The sequence below is a fragment of the Staurois parvus genome, unplaced genomic scaffold, assembly GCF_062004578.1.
Source record: "Staurois parvus isolate SC_StPar_1 unplaced genomic scaffold, SC_StPar_1.0 ptg000802l, whole genome shotgun sequence".
NCBI classification, from domain to species: Eukaryota; Metazoa; Chordata; class Amphibia; order Anura; family Ranidae; genus Staurois; species Staurois parvus.
Window position 1 is genome coordinate 241,791 of NW_028318598.1, and position 17,848 is coordinate 259,638.

Below are 17,848 nucleotides of genomic sequence, written 5' to 3' on the forward strand. Positions count from 1 at the left end.
CTGGTTCTCCTGGGCAGCAGAGTGAAGGGAGCGCCGCCCCCCAGAAGAATGGCCGCTGGTTCTCCTGAGCAGCAGAGCGGAGTGAAGGGAGCGCCGCCCCCCAGAAGCATGGCCGCTGGTTCTCCTGGGCAGCAGAGCGGAGTGAAGGGAGTGCCGCCCCCCCCAGAAGAATGGCCGCTGGTTCTCCTGGGCAGCAGAGCGGAGTGAAGGGAGTGCCGCCCCCCCAGAAGAATGGCCGCTGGTTCTCCTGGGCAGCAGAGCGGAGTGAAGGGAGCGCCATCCCCTTGAAGAATGGCCGCTGGTTCTCCTGGGCAGCAGAGTGGAGTGAAGGGAGTGCCGCCCCCCCAGAAGAATGGCCGCTGGTTCTCCTAGGCAGCAGAGCGGAGCAATTGGAGTGTCTCCCCCCAGAAGAACGGCCGCTGGTTCTCCTGGGCAGCAGAGCGGAGTGATGGGAGTGCCTCCCCCCAAAAGAACGGCCGCTGGTACTCCTCAGAAGCAGAGCGGAGTGAAGTGAGCACCGCCCCCCAGAATAACGGCCGCTGGCTCTCCTGGGCAGCAGAGCGGAGCGATGTGAGTGCCTCCCCCCAGAAGAACGGCCGCTGGTTCTCCTGGGCAGCAGAGCGGAGTGATGGAACAACGCCCCCCAGAAGAATGGCTGCTGGTTCTCCTGGGCAGCAGAGCGGAGTGAATAGAGCGCCGCCCCCTGGAAGAACGGCCGCTGGTTTTCCTGGGCACCAGAGCGGATTGAAGGGAGCGCTGCCCCCCAGAAGAATGGCCGCTGGTTCTCCTGGGCAGTAGAGCGGAGTGAAGGGAGTGCCAACCCCACGGAAGTACGGCCGCTGGTTCTCCTGGGCAGCAGAGCAGAGTTCACACCGCACATGTGTGAACCCAGGCTAAGCCTTTACAACCACTTTGAATAAACTCATCTGTTTGTTCCTTTACAATGCCAGTAAAGTCCAACACCGTTTTATTGTTATCTACAGTTGCAAGAAAAAGTATGTGAACCCCTTGGGATTACGTGGAGTTTTGCATGAATTGGGTATAAAATATGCTCTGAACGTCATCTATGTCACAACAATAGAAGAACACAGTCTGCTGAACATAATACTACAAAAACATTAGATGTTGCCATAGTTTAATTGCACATAACATGTAAACATTCACAGTGCAGGGAGGAAAAAGTATGTGAGGCCCTAGCCTAATGACTTCTCCCAGACCCAATTGGAGCCAGGAGTGAGCCAACCTTGACTCCAATCAGTGTGATAATATTGGATGTGTTGCTGACAGCTGTCCTGCCCTTAAAAAACACACACCTGTTTTGGGTTTACTGGTTTCAAGAAGCACTGTCTGATGTGAACCATGCCTCGCAGAAAAGAGCTCTCAGAAGACCTACGATCAAGAATTGTTGACTTGCATGAAGCTGGAAAGGGTTAAAAAAGTATCTCCAAAAGCCTTGATGTTCATGTGTCCACGGTAAGACAGACTGTCTACAAATGGAGAAAGTTTAGCACTGTTGCTACTCTCCCTAGGCGTGGTCGTCCTGTAAAAATGACTGCAAGAGCAGAGCGCAGAATGTTGCATGAGGTAAAGAAGAATCCCAGAGTGTCAGCTAAAGACCTACAGAAATCTCTGGCACATGCTAACATTTTTGTTGACACATCTACAATAAGGAAAACATTAAACAAGAATGGAGTACATGGGAGGACACCACGGAGGAAGCCATTGCTGTCCAAAAAGAATATTGCAGCACGTTTGAAGTTTGCAAAAGAGCACCTGGATGTTCCACAGCACTACTGGCAAAATATACTGTGGACAGATAAAACCAAGATTGAGTTGTTTGGGAAGAACACACAACACTATGTATGGAGAAAAAAAGGCACAGCACCCCAACATCAAAACCTCATCCCCACTGTAAAACATGGCGGAGGGAGCATCATGGTTTGGGGCTGCTTTGCTGCCTCAGGGCCTGGACAGATTGTTGTCATTGATGGGAAAATGAATTCCAGAGTTTATCAAGACATTTTGCAGGAAAACGTATGACCATCTGTCCGCCAACTGAAGCTCCGCAGAGGATGGGTGATGCAACAGGACAATGACCCAAAGCATACAAGTAATTCAACAAAACAATGGCTGCAACAGCACAGAATACGCCTTCTGGAGTGGCCCAGTCAGAGTCCTGACCTCAACCCGATTGAAATGCTGTGGCATTACCTTAAGAGAGCGATTCACACCAGACATCCCAACAATATTGCTACACTGAAACAGTTTTGTGAAGAGGAGTGGTGCAAAATGACTCCAGATCGTTGTGCAGGTCTGATCTGCAACTACAGGAAACGTTTGGTTGAGGTTATTGCTGCCAAAGGAGGGTCAACCGGTTATTAAGTCGAAAGGTTCACATACATTTTCCTCCCTGCACTGTGAATGTTTACATGTTATGTGCAATTAAACCATGGCAACATCTAATGTTTGTGTAGTATTATGTTCAGCAGAGTGTGTTCTTCTATTGTTGTGACTTAGATGACGTTCAGAGCACATTTTATGCCCAATTCATGCAAAACTCCACGTAATCCCAAGGGGTTCACATACTTTTTCTTGCAACTGTATGTCTATTGCGGAGTATTGTAACTAGGGGCGGACTGACCATTTGGAAACTCGGGCACTGCCCGAGGGCCCGGAGTCAGTAGGGGGCCCCATGAGATGCCCCTGGTACCTTTTTCATAGACTTTTTTGAGTTTGGGCAAGGACACAGGGGCCCCATGATCCCCTATTGCCTGGGGGCCCCATGAGTTGTCAGTCCGCCCCTGATTGTAACACATCGGGAGTTTATACATGAAGGCTTGGAAAGTTACTGAAAGGCCAACTTTAAACTCAAAACACGCCGATAAAGAGAACCGGTCTATTGCTATCAACAAAATAATGTTACTCGATAGGAGATCAAAGATTAAGAAGAAAAAAAAACGTATTTATCTCATCACACCACATACATTTTGACAGTTTGGAAGCGTATAATTATTACTCGTCAGGTGTGAAACAAAAAGCTTGTCATTTAGGAGGATATATCTGTCAGCACCCCCATAGGGAGGAGTGATGTACGCATTTTTTTGGGGAAGATCATTAACATAACCCAGTTACATAATTTGCTGTGTTTAGTTAAGGAATTAAAACTTTAAAAAAGACAGCCATCGCCAAAACCAAAACTTGACAGTTTGTTATAAAAAAAAAAAGTTGAAAGATTTCGGGCTGCAGCAGGTTTGGAGACTGGGCAAATGCAGCGCAGCGGTCGCGTCTCAGAATTTTCTGAGATATAAGAAGTGATGGGCGAATACAGCGCAGCGGTCGCGTCTCAGAATTTTCCGAGAGATATGAGAAGTGATTGGCAAATACAGCGCAGCGGTCCCGTCTCCGAATTTTCCGAGATATGAGAAGTGATGGGCGAATACATCGCAGCGGTCCCGTCTCAGAATTTTCTGAGATATGAGAAGTGATGGGCGAATGCAGTGGTCGCGTCTCCGAATTTTCCGAGATATGAGAAGCGATGGGCGAATACATCGCAGCGGTCCCGTCTCAGAATTTTCTGAGATATGAGAAGTGATGGGCGAATGCAGTGGTCGCGTCTCCGAATTTTCCGAGATATGAGAAGTGATGGGCGAATACATCGCAGCGGTCCCGTCTCAGAATTTTCTGAGATATGAGAAGTGATGGGCGAATGCAGTGGTTGCGTCTCAGAATTTTCCGAGATATGAGAAGCGATGGGCGAATAAAGCGCAGCGGTCGCATCTCAGCATTTTTGGTGAGATATGAGAAGTGATCGGCGAATACAGCGCAGCGGTCGCGTCTCAGAATTTTCCGAGAGATATGAGAAGTGATGGGCGAATACAGCGCAGCGGTCGCGTCTCAGAATTTTCCGAGAGATATGAGAAGTGATGGGCAAATACAGCGCAGCGGTCGCGTCTCCGAATTTTCCAAGAGATATGAGAAGTGAAGGGCGAATACAGCGTAACGGTCGCGTCTCAGAATTTTCCGAGATATGAGAAGTGATGGGCGAATACAGCGCAGCGGTCACGTCTCAGAATTTTCTGCATTGCGTTTTTGCACTTGCGTTTTTGATGCATTCTGCTTTTTTTTTCTTGTTGCTAGGCAGATTTAAAAAGCAAAACGCAGCAAAAATGCAATACATGCTTTTCTGCAGCGTTCCCATTCAAGTCTATAGAACCAAAAATGAGACGTTTTGCATTAAAAAAACCCTGACCCTTTCCAAAAAACGCAGCGGGTGAAAAACATGCAGCTGTGAACCTGTCCCATAGGAAATCATGTTAAATGGAATGTACTGCGTTTCCACAAAACGCGGCAGAAACGCTTAGGTGTGAACCTGGGGTAACCCTAATTCTCTTTCAGGGCCTTTGCCTTCATAGAGCCCCTTTTAATAGGTTTCCAGGATCATGAATAGTGAGTGGGGAGGGGGAGGGGGAGTGGCAGGGTGCTATACATAGCTTTCTGAAAACATCACAAGGACACAAAATTTCTATCAAAATTTAAAAAGTATTTTCTGTACCCGCAGAAAATGTACTTTGGCCTTTCTGGTGTTGGTTGGGCCCCTTTAAACTGCCCAGCAGAATGTCATTCCTGCTGCAGTTTGTTGCTCTCTCGGCAGTGATGGACAAGGATAAGGGGGTACCACCGGTCCTCCTTTATGGGGCCCAGGCCAGCAGGGGGGCTCAGGCAGCTGGGTGAATTGAATGTGGGTAGCAGGGGTGGACAGACCATTTGGAAACTCGGGCACTGCCCGAGGGCCCGGGGTCAGTAGGGGGCCCCATGAGATGCCCCTAGCAGGGGCGGACTGACAACTCATGGGGCCCCCTGAGCCTATGAAAAAGGTACCAGGGGCATCTCATGGGGCCCCCTACTCACCCCGGGCCCTCGGACAGTGCCCGATTTTCCAAATGGTCAGTCCGCCCCTGGCCCCTAGTACCTTTTTCATAGGCTTTTTTGAGTTTGGGCAAAGGCACAGGGACCCCATGATCCCCTATTGCCCGGGGGCCCCATGAATTGTCAGTCCGCCCCTGGTGGGTAGGGAGGGTGATCAGCACAGCAGGAAAACGATTACTGGAACCGATCCCCTTGTATGGCTTCTCTACAGCAGCTGAAAGCTGGCTTCTTCTCCTCTGCCGCCTGCTGGCTGTCAGCTGCTTCAAAGAGTGCCATACAGGGTGCTACAGAAAGGAAAACTAATGCAGACACCATATCTAAGAACTGGCAAGCTGTAATAACTCTTTATATCTTTTACGGCACTTGCGATATTCTCAGTTCCAGACATCGGGGAGGAACCTTGTGCCAAAAAAGTTACCAGGATCAGACTACTAGTACCAAAACCACACATACCAATAAATCTTCCCTCTTGTCTATTGGTGTCACTGAGCTTTCAGCTTTGCATAAAACGCCATTCCGTACAGCTTCCAAAAACCGCAGCCTCAGCTGCCTTCCCCATAACGGCTTTAATCTACGTGCGGCACCACAAAGCATCCTCCTTCCCCGCATCTCCCCAACCTTCAAAGCGCAGAGAAATCCCTGCGTACGCTCAGCTATCATGTCACAGGCAAGCAATCCATTTTAATTATTAGCCGCCAGGAACATCTAGCTGGAATCTCATGTAAAATATTTAATTTAGCAATTAGGCAGTGTCTCCTTGTATGATGAGTGCCTCGGTGCAATCCTCAAATAACGGTTTTATCGTGCGGCCTCATCAAAGAGTCGAATCAGGGAATTTGTGTGTGGGGCAAAATCTTCCCCTAATATTCATTATAAAGCACAAATCGGATAAATAGTACGGCATTCATTAGGGCTGCTTAGAGCAGTGCTCTCCAAACTGCGGCCCGTGGGCCGAATGTGGTCCTTTGCTTGCCTCTATCCGGCCCTTTGGGTACTATTCCTCCCACTGACACCAATGATGGGGCACCATTCCTCCCACTGACACCAATGATGGGGCACTATTCCTCCCCCTGACCCCAATGACGGGGCACTATTCCTCCCCCTGACACCAATGACGGGGCACTATTCCTCCCCCTGACACCAATGATGGGGCACTATTCCTCCCCCTGACACCAATGATGGGGCACTATTCCTCCCACTAATACCAATGATGGGGCACTATTCCTCCCACTGATACCAATGATGGGGCACTATTCCTCCCACTGACACCAATGATGGGGCACTATTCCTCCCACTGATACCAATGATGGGGCACTATTCCTCCCACTGACACCAATGATGGGGCACTATTCCTCCCACTGACACCAATGATGGGGCACTATTCCTCCCACTGACACCAATGATGGGGCACTATTCCTCCCACTGACACCAATGATGGGGAACTATTCCTCCCCCTGACACCAATGATGGGGCACTATTCCTCCCACTGATACCAATGATGGGGCGCTATTCCTCCCACTGACACCAATGATGGGACGCTATTCCTCCCACTGACACTAATGATGGGGCACTATTCCTCCCACTGATACCAATGATGGGGCACTATTCCTCCCACTGATACCAATTATGGGGCAATATCCCTCCCACTGACACCAATGATGGGGCACTATTCCTCCCACTGATACCAATTATGGGGCAATATTCCTCCCACTGACACCAATGATGGGGCACTATTCCTTCCACTGACACCAATTATGGGGCAATATTCCTCCCACTGATACCAATTATGGGGCAATATTCCTCCTAGTTATACCAATGATGGAGCACTATTTCTCCCCCTGACACCAATGATGGGGAACTATTCCTCCCACTAATACCAATAATGAGACACTATTCCTCCTAGTTATACCAGTGATAGGGCAATATTCCTCCTAGTAATTGCAATGATGGGACACTATTTCTCCTACTGACACCAATGATGGGGCACTATTCATCCCACTGATACCAATGATGTGGCAATATTAGTGCCCCATCATTGGTGTCAGTGGGCGGAATAGTGCCCCATCATTTGTGTCAGTGGGAGGAATAGTGCCCCATCATTGGTGTCAGTGGGAGGAATAGTGCCCCATCATTTGTGTCAGTGGGAGGAATAGTGCCCCATCATTGGTGTCAGTGGGAGGAATAGTGCCCCATCATTGGTACAAGTGGGAGGAATAGTGCCCCATTGTTGGTGTCAGTGGGAGGAACTATGTCCCACTGTTGCTGACAGTGAGGGAATAATGCCCCAAGAGACAGATAAAATGAAGCAAAGGGCCACATCCAGCCCTCAGGGCCATAGTTCGGAGACCACTGCTTCATAGCACTGTGCCGTAACCCAGGACTCCTGCGCACATGCGGCAGCCAGAGCTTGCGAACCAAGAAGGAAGACTGGGTGAAGATGGAAGCCTCTGTAGCGGTGACAGCATGCCTCTGGAGGGCTTCGTTTTAAGGCAAGTCCTTCATAATGTGCTAGCATGCGACACACACCAGCACATTATGCCACTGCCCTAGAGGAGGAATCTTTTTTAAGTGCGGTCTACTACCACTTTAAAATAAAAAATGCAGCTCTAATGCTCACCCATACTTGGCAACATGTCAGTCCAGGTCCTCGGGACACAGTTCCTCTCACATCCAGCCTGCCTCCGGGTGGCCTAGTGACCAGGTGGCCGCGAATACCCACTGGACTGACCCATCCAAGCCCTTGCTCTAATGATATGGGGATTGTCTGCTTGTAGCCCAAGGCACTGCAATGAATGCCTTTTTGAGTTACTGCACGTGCTCAGTAACTCATAAAGGGTGACAAGGTGATTCTGTGACACAGCACCATTGGGACTGAGGTCCAAGATGCGGAACTGTCCCGGCAAATCTAGAACAGTTGCTATCTGCGCTCCCCTAGTCTTCAGCGCTGTCCCCTACAAGGATACTTCAAGGTCCACTTCAAGGATAAATGATGCTGAGTGCAGGCGGTCATGGGCCTTCTCCCTGGGGTGGTGTTACGTCAGTACCCTGCACGCAACACTACAATGATGAAGAGAAGGGGCTGCACACCTACCGTGAACATTATGAGGGGTTTCCCACCATCCCTGATAAATTTAGCATTTTAAAGTATGTAGAATGTAGCACAGTGGCTAAATGGTCAGCACTCCCGCCTGGCAGTACTAGGGTTGCTGGTTCGAATCCCAACCACGACACCACCTGCCTGGAGTTTGCATGTTCTCCCTGTGCCTGCGTGGGTTTCCTCCAGATTCCTCCCACACTACGAAGACATGCTGGGAGGTGAATTGGCTCCTGTCTAAATTGGTCCTAGTATGTGAATTTGAGTTAGGGACCTTAGATTGTACGCCCCTTGAGGGTTAGGGACTGATGTGAATGTACAATATATATGTAAAGCTCTGCATAAATTGACGGCGCTATATAAGTACCTGAAATAAATAATAGGAAAAGCCTGTAGCACCCATCAGCAGCAGTCAATAAGATATTTTCAGCATCAGGAGGTCTATGTTAAATCATGAGGTTGGGCTATCCGCTCCTCCTTTACAGCTGGTGGACTCATCTCCATTTTGCAACCATAGGGCCTACCAGGTTGTCTGCGGCCACATCGTCCAAACTGAATACAACTCCACAGTCCATGGGTGGGTGAACCAGTTCACCTGTAATAATATGGAGACTCAATAGGCACGCTGGATCTTAGAACAGCAGCAGGATCCTCCTTGCTCTGTCTTATGCCCAATGGGCCACAGGAAAAGATAGCGGTCACCTGCCCTCTCTGTGTATGAGGCCCACCAGGGTGAGAAAGCCCTCCACACCATCCGAGCCCACCCATTTACAGAATTCTCAAATCTATGAACTTGCTTTTCTTAATTGCAATTGATAATATAGGTCCAAATGACTGCAAAACAGTCCTCTCCATCAGAACATATTTTTGCCCTAAGCTACTCTCACAGTCCCTTCCTTTTATATGACTGAACTATGCCCCACAACCTAATGGATGACAGCATTCTCATTTAGAGTCTTGGCCTCAAGATACTCTTTCAGTCCTTTCCACTTACATGACTGAACCAGACCCCTCAGTCCTTTCCACTTACATGACTGAACCAGACCCCTCAGTCCTTTCCACTTACATGACTGAACCAGACTCCTCAGTCCTTTCCACTTACATGACTGAACCAGACCCCTCAGTCGTTTCCACTTACATGACTGAACCAGACCCCATTACCTAATGGAGCTCTCTATGGACCATCACTCAAGCAGGTCCACTCCAGTTTTATATAGCTTCAAGAAAGAGGAGATCCAGCCCAGACTGCCTGGCAACATGGCAGAGACTACCGTAAAAGTGACCCTAACTCCCTCTTAGAAGCCAGAACCAAAAAACTCCCTGGATAGAGAACGTATTGACCTGCAATGAGGTATTTGGATGACCGTCTTCTCATTCAGAGTCTTGGCCTCAAGATACTCTTTCAGTCCTTTACACTTACATGACTGAACCAGACCCCATTACCTAATGGAGCTCTCCATGGTCCTGCACTTCGCATCCAACTCAGGATGGCTGGCAACGTGGCAGAGACTACTGTAAAAGTGACCATAACTCCCTCTTAGAAGCCAGAACCAAAAAACTCCCCAGGTAGAGAACATATTGACCTGCAATGAGGTATTTGGATGACCGTCTTCTCATTCAGAGTCTTGGCCTCAAGATACTCTTTCAGTCCTTTCCACTTACATGACTGAATCAGTCCCTATTATCTAATGGAGCTCTCCATAGTCCTGCACTTCACATCCAGCCCAGGATGGCTGGCAACGTGGCAGAGACTACCATAAAAGTGACCCTAACTCCCTCTTAGTAGCCAGAACCAAAAAACTCCCAGGCAAAGAACATATTGACCTGCAATGAGGTATTTGGATGAGTGTTCTCATGCAGAGTCTTGGCCTCAAGATACATTTTCAGTCCTTTCCACTTACATGATGAACCAGACTCCTCAGACCTTTCCACTTACATGACTGAAGCAGACCCCATACCTAATGGAGCTCTCCATGGTCCTGCACTTCACATCCAGCCCAGGATGACTGGCAACGTGGCAGAGACTACCGTAAAAGTGACCATAACTCCCTCTTAGAAGCCAGAACCAAAAGATTCCCAGGCAAAGAACGTATTGACCTGCAATGAGGTATTTGGATGAGTGTTCTCATTCAGAGTCTTGGCCTCAAGATACTCTTTCAGTCCTTTCCACTCACATGACTGAACCAGACCCCTCAGTCCTTTCCACTTACATGACTGAACCAGACCCTATTACCTAATGGAGCTCTTTATGAACCACCACTCAAGCAGGTCCACTCCAGTTTTATATACCTTCAAGAAAGAGGAGATCCAGCCCATACCGGCTGGCAACATGGCAGAGACTACCATAAAAGTGACCCTAACTCCCTCTTAGAAGCCAGAACCAAAAAACTCCCAGGTAGACAACGTATTGACCTGCAATAAGGTATTTGGATGACCGTCTTCTCATTCAGAGTCTTGGCCTCAAGATACTCTTTCAGTCCTTTCCACTTACATGACTGAACCAGACCCCATTACCTAATGGAGCTCTCCATGGTCCTGCACTTCGCATCCAGCCCAGGATGGCTGGCAACATGGCAGAGACTACCGTAGAAGTTACCCCAACTCCCTCTTAGAAGCAAGAACCAAAAAACTCCCAGGCAAAGAACATATTGACCTGCAATGAGGTATTTGGATGAGTGTTCTCATTCAGAGTCTTGGCCTCAAAATACTCTTTCAGTCCTTTCCACTCACATGACTGAACCAGACCCCTCAGACCTTTCTACTTACATGACTGAACCAGATCCCTCAGTCCTTTCCACTTACATGACTGAACCAGACTCCATTACCTAATGGAGCTCTCTATGAACCACCACTCAAGCAGGTCCACTCCAGTTTTATATACCTTCAAGAAAGAGGAGATCCAGCCCATACTGGCTGGCAACATGGCAGAGACTACCATAAAAGTGACCCTAACTCCCTCTTAGAAGCCAGAACCAAAAAACTCCCCAGGTAGACAACGTATTGACCTGCAATGAGGTATTTGGATGACCGTCTTCTCATTCAGAGTCTTGGCCTCAAGATACTCTTTCAGTCCTTTCCACTTACATGACTGAACCAGACCCCATTACCTAATGGAGCTCTCCATGGTCCTGCACTTCGCATCCAGCCCAGGATGGCTGGCAACATGGCAGAGACTACTGTAGAAGTTACCCCAACTCCCTATTAGAAGCAAGAACCAAAAAACTCCCAGGCAAAGAACATATTGACCTGCAATGAGGTATTTGGATGAGTGTTCTCATTCAGAGTCTTGGCCTCAAAATACTCTTTCAGTCCTTTCCACTTACATGACTGAACCAGACCCCTCAGACCTTTCTACTTACATGACTGAACCAGATCCCTCAGTCCTTTCCACTTACATGACTGAACCAGACCCCATTACCTAATGGAGCTCTCTATGAACCACCACTCAAGCAGGTCCACTCCAGTTTTATATACCTTCAAGAAAGAGGAGATCCAGCCCATACTGGCTGGCAACATGGCAGAGACTACCATAAAAGTGACCCTAACTCCCTCTTAGAAGCCAGAACCAAAAAACTCCCCAGGTAGACAATGTATTGACCTGCAATGAGGTATTTGGATGACCGTCTTCTCATTCAGAGTCTTGGCCTCAAGATACTCTTTCAGTCCTTTCCACTTACATGACTGAACCAGACCCCATTACCTAATGGAGCTCTCCATGGTCCTGCACTTCGCATCCAGCCCAGGATGGCTGGCAACGTGGCAGAGACTACCGTAAAAGTGACCCTAACTCCCTCTTAGAAGCCAAAACCAAAAAACTCCCAGGCAAAGAACATATTGACCTGCAATGAGGTATTTGGATGAGTGTTCTCATTCAGAGTCTTGGCCTCAAAATACTCTTTCAGCCCTTTCCACTTACATGACTGAACCAGACCCCATTACCTAATGGAGCTCTCCATGGTCCTGCACTTCCCATGGACAACCACACTAGCAGCACCACGCCAACTTTATATACCTTAAAAAGAAAAAGGAGGCCCAGTCCAGACAGGTTGGAAACATGGCGGAGACTATTGTGAAAGGGACACTAACCCCTTTTTGGAAGCTGGAACCACAAAACTCCCACGTGAACAGAGTCAGGGATTACGGCAGGGAGGTGTCACCAGGTGCTGGCTGAGCCTACCAAGCTCCAACTATAACTAACACATAACCTTTGAGTGGAGTGATCCTTTAAGAAGATGCAATTAGACCCTTGGCCAGCTCTGCTATCAAGAAATGGTTTGGTATACAATGGAGTTCTTCTCCCGATACGCTTTTTCACTCTCAGCTGGGAGCAGATGTGTAGCTCAGCAGCTTTCAGCCTTGGGGGAACTGGCTGAATGGAAGGAACACATGTAAGCCTGAAGTCTGTGTTCCAGCTCGGTCTATAATAAGGCCGGTGTTATGTCATCCTACATCACCGAGACATGTTTTGCAGATCAGACACTCTGACCTCCCGATTCCTTGTAGCTGCAGGCTCTGAGGCTGACACCCCCTCTCTGGCATCTCGCTGCCTAATACGTGCTGCTGGAACATTTTCTGCACTGCATAATGCACCAGCAGACGATAAGATGACTAGACAATCAATGGAAACCTCAAGGCCTCATTCAACGAGGCAAATATGGAAGGTGCAGAAACCCGTGTCGGCCAATCAGAAGATGGTTTACACTGCTCTGCCTGCAACAGATTTTAAAGAGGCAACATCTGCTCAATACAAACTCCATCTAAGTGCTACTTGTCATTGAGGCTCAGTTTACACTCCTGCGACCCGTGCGGCTCACGTTTGCTTGGGCAAAGAAGATCATTCATTTGAATGGGCTGCTGTGCCCGTGTTTTCGCACCACAAATCACAACACACAACAGTACATTGCGTTGTGCCGCAACTCACGTCCGTCAACAAGGTGCATTGGAATGCATTTCTAAATTAATAGCTCCGTATCACACCAATGCATTAAATGCGCATTGCCACACCTTGAGGTATCACATGCTGTAACACAACATGATAGTGTGAATAGGACCTAAAAGCGTAAAAGGAAATATATGTATGGAGAGACAAACAAAGGCTACCCTTGCTGAAATCTAGTGGTGGTTTAGAGCCATTACAACTTGTTTACTTATGTGATTTGGTATTTTCCTTTGTCCTCCTCTCCTGTTTAAAGTGTTACTAAACCCAGGACCGTGCATTCACTATATCCGCTCTCCCCGGACCCTGCATTCATTATATCTGCTCTCCCTGGACCCTGCATTCACTATATCTGGTCTCCCTGGACCCAGCATGCGCTATATCTAGTCTCCCCGGACCCTGCATTCACTATATCTAGTCTCTCAGGACCCTGAATTCACTATATTCGGTCTCCAAAAACCCTGCATACACTGTATCTAATCTCCCGGACCCAGCATCAACTATATCCGCTCTCCCCGGACCCCGCATTCACTATATCCGCTCTCCCTGGACCCCACATCCACTATATCCGCTCTCCCCGGACCCCGCTTTCACTATATACGCTCTCCCTGGACCCCGCATTCACTATATCCGCTCTCCCCGGACCCCGCATTCACTATATCCGCTCTCCCCAGACCCTGCATTCACTATTTACTCTCTCCACGGACTCTGCATTCACTATATCCGCTCTCCCCGGACACTGCATTCACTATATCCACTCTCCCCGGACCCCGCATTCACTATATCCGCTCTCCCTGGACCCTGCATTCACTATATTCACTCTCCCCGGACCCTGCATTCACTATATCCGCTCTCCCCGGACCCTGCATTCACTATATTCACTCTCCCCGGACCCTGCATTCACTATATTCACTCTACCCAGACCCTCCATTCACTATATCCGCTCTCCCCGGACCCTGCATTCACTATATCCACTCTCCTCGGACCCTGCATTCACTATATCCGCTCTCCCTGGACCCTGCATTCACTATATCTGGTCTTCCCGGACCCTGCATTCACTATATCTGCTCTCCCCAGACTCTGCATTTACTATATCCGCTCTCCCCGGACCCTGCATTTACTATATCTGGTCTCCCAGGACCCTGCATTCACTATATCCGCTCTCCCCGGACCCCGCATTCATTATATCCGCTCTCCCCAGACCCTGCATTCACTATATCCTCTCTCCACAGACCCTGCATTCATTATATCTGCTCTCCCCGGACCCTGCATTCACTATATCTGCTCTCCACAGACCCTGCATTCACTATATCCGCTCTCCCCGGACCCTGCATTCACTATATCTGGTCTCCCAGGACCCTGCATTCACTATATCCGCTCTCCCCGGACCCCGCATTCACTATATTCGCTCTCCCCAGACTCTGCATTCATTATATCCAGTCTCCCCGGACCCTGCATTCACTATCTCTGATCTCCCACAGTACACAGAACATGGAAATGCAATTACTTTAGTAAATATAAACTGCTAAATACCTTTTCTCATCAGCAGTTAGAGCAGTCTTGTGACTGGTTAAAGCTTGTAGGTTGAGTTTTCTCTTTCTGCTCTAGGAGGATATGAAACCCTTGGCCCTCTGTCTGGACAACATTGATTGGCCCTGTGCTGATCACATGCACTCTTCGGGAAAAAAAAAAAAAACCTCTCTAGCAGTCATTTGAACAAGAGGAGGGGCAGAGAAGACAGGATCAAACAGCCTTTTCACACAATGCAGATGATTAACCCCTTAGGTCCCACAGTGAGTATAACAAGCATGCTTTACTGCATCTACAGACTGATTGTACTGTTGTGGGTTTAGTAACACTTTAACCCTTTCTCTGCCAGAGTCATTTTGGCACACATTTAAAAAAAAATAAATACATTTTAGGCCTGAAGATATTTAAACCCCCAAATGTTTGTATGATTTTACTGTTGTGGGCTTAGTAATACTTTAACCCCTCCCGGCCCTTTAAGGGTTTCAGAAGCAGGGAGGTGGGGCGGAGTTTAGGGTCATGTGACTGCCGTGACAAGCCGTCACATGATCTGGAAAGGTCCCGATCGAAAGAGGAGATTGGGACCTTTTTGTGAGTACCGGACATGTGTGCTGGGAGCGCGCAGGGCGCGCGCCCTCAGCACATGTCTTTTTTTAATAGACCGCAAATGTGCAGCTGCTCGGCATCTAGGCCCAGACACCGGGAGGCCGCACATTTGCGTTCGGCCGGCGTGAAGCGGTTAAGGCTAGTTAGTTCAAGTAAAACAAAGGGCAACATTTTTTTTTTCCTTTTTGAATAGCACAAGGAGGGTTATAACCCAGGGGCGGACTGACCATTTGGAAACTCGGGCACTGCCCGAGAGCCCGGGGTCAGTAGGGGGCCCCATGAGATGCCCCTGGTACCTTTTTCATAGGCTTTTCTGAGATTGGGCAAGGACACAGGGGCCCCATGATCCCCTATTGCCCGGGGGCCCCATGAGTTGTCAGTCCGCCCCTGTTATAACCTATTATGACAGGTTATTTTTGGAGGGGGGGTGATTTCCCATCGCTTCATGTCCCATAGCCAACACGGGAAGTCATACGAAATCCCTTTAAGTTTAGGGGATCCCCAGTTGTCACAAGAACTAGTGTCCCCACTAGAAGATTTCCCCGCCATTTCTGTTCTGGTGACAACCCAAAATTTGGGTTTTTCTTTCACTTTCTTTGATAACGGTCAACAGGACAAATAGAGGGGGTGACTCTCCCTAACTGGGACACACATACATAACTATCTTTTATGTCGTGATCAGGGGCGGACTGACAACTCATGGGGCCCCCGGGCAATAAGGGATCATGGGGCCCCTGTGTCCTTGCCCAAACTCAAAAAAGCCTATGTAAAAGGTACCAGGGGCATCTCATGGGGCCCCCTACTGTACCCGGGCCCTCAGGCAGTGCCCGAGTTTCCAAATGGTCAGTCCGCCCCTGGTCGTGATCTTATAACGTATAGAAATAATCGCAGCAATGACACACATACAATAGACAGACACTGTGGCTGGAGGGTGGGGGGGGGTCACAGGTGTAACCGACAACGTGTCACATCGGGTTAATGATTGCTGAGTAAGTTCTGTATGTGAATTGGAGAAGCACTTACAGCTGTGCTCATGCCGAAATTGCCAGCCGCGTGCGATCATCCGGCGAGTCATCTTCAGTCATTGCGCATTGCGGCGATCCTGAGATTCTGATTTGTTACTGTGAAATGGAGGAAAACTAATGAGTAGATGATAAATACGTTCATGTGACTATTTGACAATTTCTTCTTTTTTTGCGGGGGGGGGGGGCACCGGCTAAAATGACATTTGAGTGTTACACGGAGAGTTAACCCCTCTAACAGTCTATTCTATCTCTATTTTCTGTTGGTGCTGTGTTCCTGGGTCTTCATTATTAGGGACTCCCACCACCCCTGGTGCTGAATTCCTGCATCTGGAGACTCTGATGGTAAACCTGATGTAAGCGTGAACTCGGATAACGACCTTGATGTAAGGGAAGACTCTGATGGGAACCCTGTTGTAAGGGTGGGGGGGGGGGCTCTGATGGGAACCCTGATGTAAGGGGAGACTCTGATGAGGACCCTGATGTAAAGGGAGGAACTCAGAAGGGGAGAATTCTGATGGAGACCCTGATGTAAGACAGGAATTCTGATGGGGATCCTGATGTAAGTGGGGACTCTTATGGAGGACCCTGATGTAAAGGGGGGGGGACTCAGAAGGGGACTGATGTAAGGTGAGAATTCTAATGGGGATCCTGATGTAAGTGGGGACTCCAATGAGGGCCCTGATGTAAGAGTGGGACTCAGAAGGGGGCTTATGTAAGGCGAGAATTCTGATGGAGACCCTGATGTAAGACAGAAAATTCTGATGGGAATCCTGATGTAAGGGGGGACTCCGATGAGGACCCTGATGTAAGGGGGGACTCCGATGAGGACCCTGATGTAAGGGGGGACTCCGATGAGGACCCTGATGTAAGGGGGGACTCCGATGAGGACCCTGATGTAAGGGGGGACTCCGATGAGGAGCCTGATGTAAGGGGGGGGGGACTCCGATGAGGACCCTGATGTAAGGGGGGGACTCAGAAGGGGACTGATGTAAGGTGAGAATTCTGATGGAGACCCTGATGTAAGACAGGAATTCTGATGGGGATCCTGGTGTAAGGGGGGACTCCAATGAGGACCCTGATGTAAAGGGGGGACTCAGAAGGGGACTGATGTAAGGTGAGAATTCTGATGGAGACCCTGATGTAAGGCAAGAATTCTGATGGTAACCCTGATGTAAAGGGGGACTCCGATGAGGACCCTGATGTAAGGGGGGGGATTCAGAAGGGGACTGATATAAGGCGAGAATTCTGATGGAGATCCTGATGGAAGACAGGAATTCTGATGGCGATCCTGGTGTAAGGGGGGACTCCAATGAGGACCCTGATGTAAGGGGGGGACTCAGAAGGGGACTGATGTAAGGCAAGAATTCTGATGGTAACCCTGATGTAAGGGGGAACTCCGATGAGGACCCTGATGTAAGAGGGGGGACTGATGCAAGGCGAGAATACTGTTGGAGAGCCTGATGTAAGGGGGGATTCTCACAGGAACTTTGATGCAAGGGGAGACCCAGATGTAAGGGGGGGGGGAGGGGGCTCTGATTTATTGTAAGGGGAGACTTTACTTTGTTCAGCTAAAGTTCTTAAAGTTATTTTGTTCTGAATCATATCATGCTGATTGCAAAAAAAAAAAAAAAAATGATTCAAGAAAACACATTCATTCATTTAAAAATGTTTTTTTTTTCGGCCCCCAATTATTTGGAACATACACAATGTGGCCCTTTTACTGAAAAGTTTTCA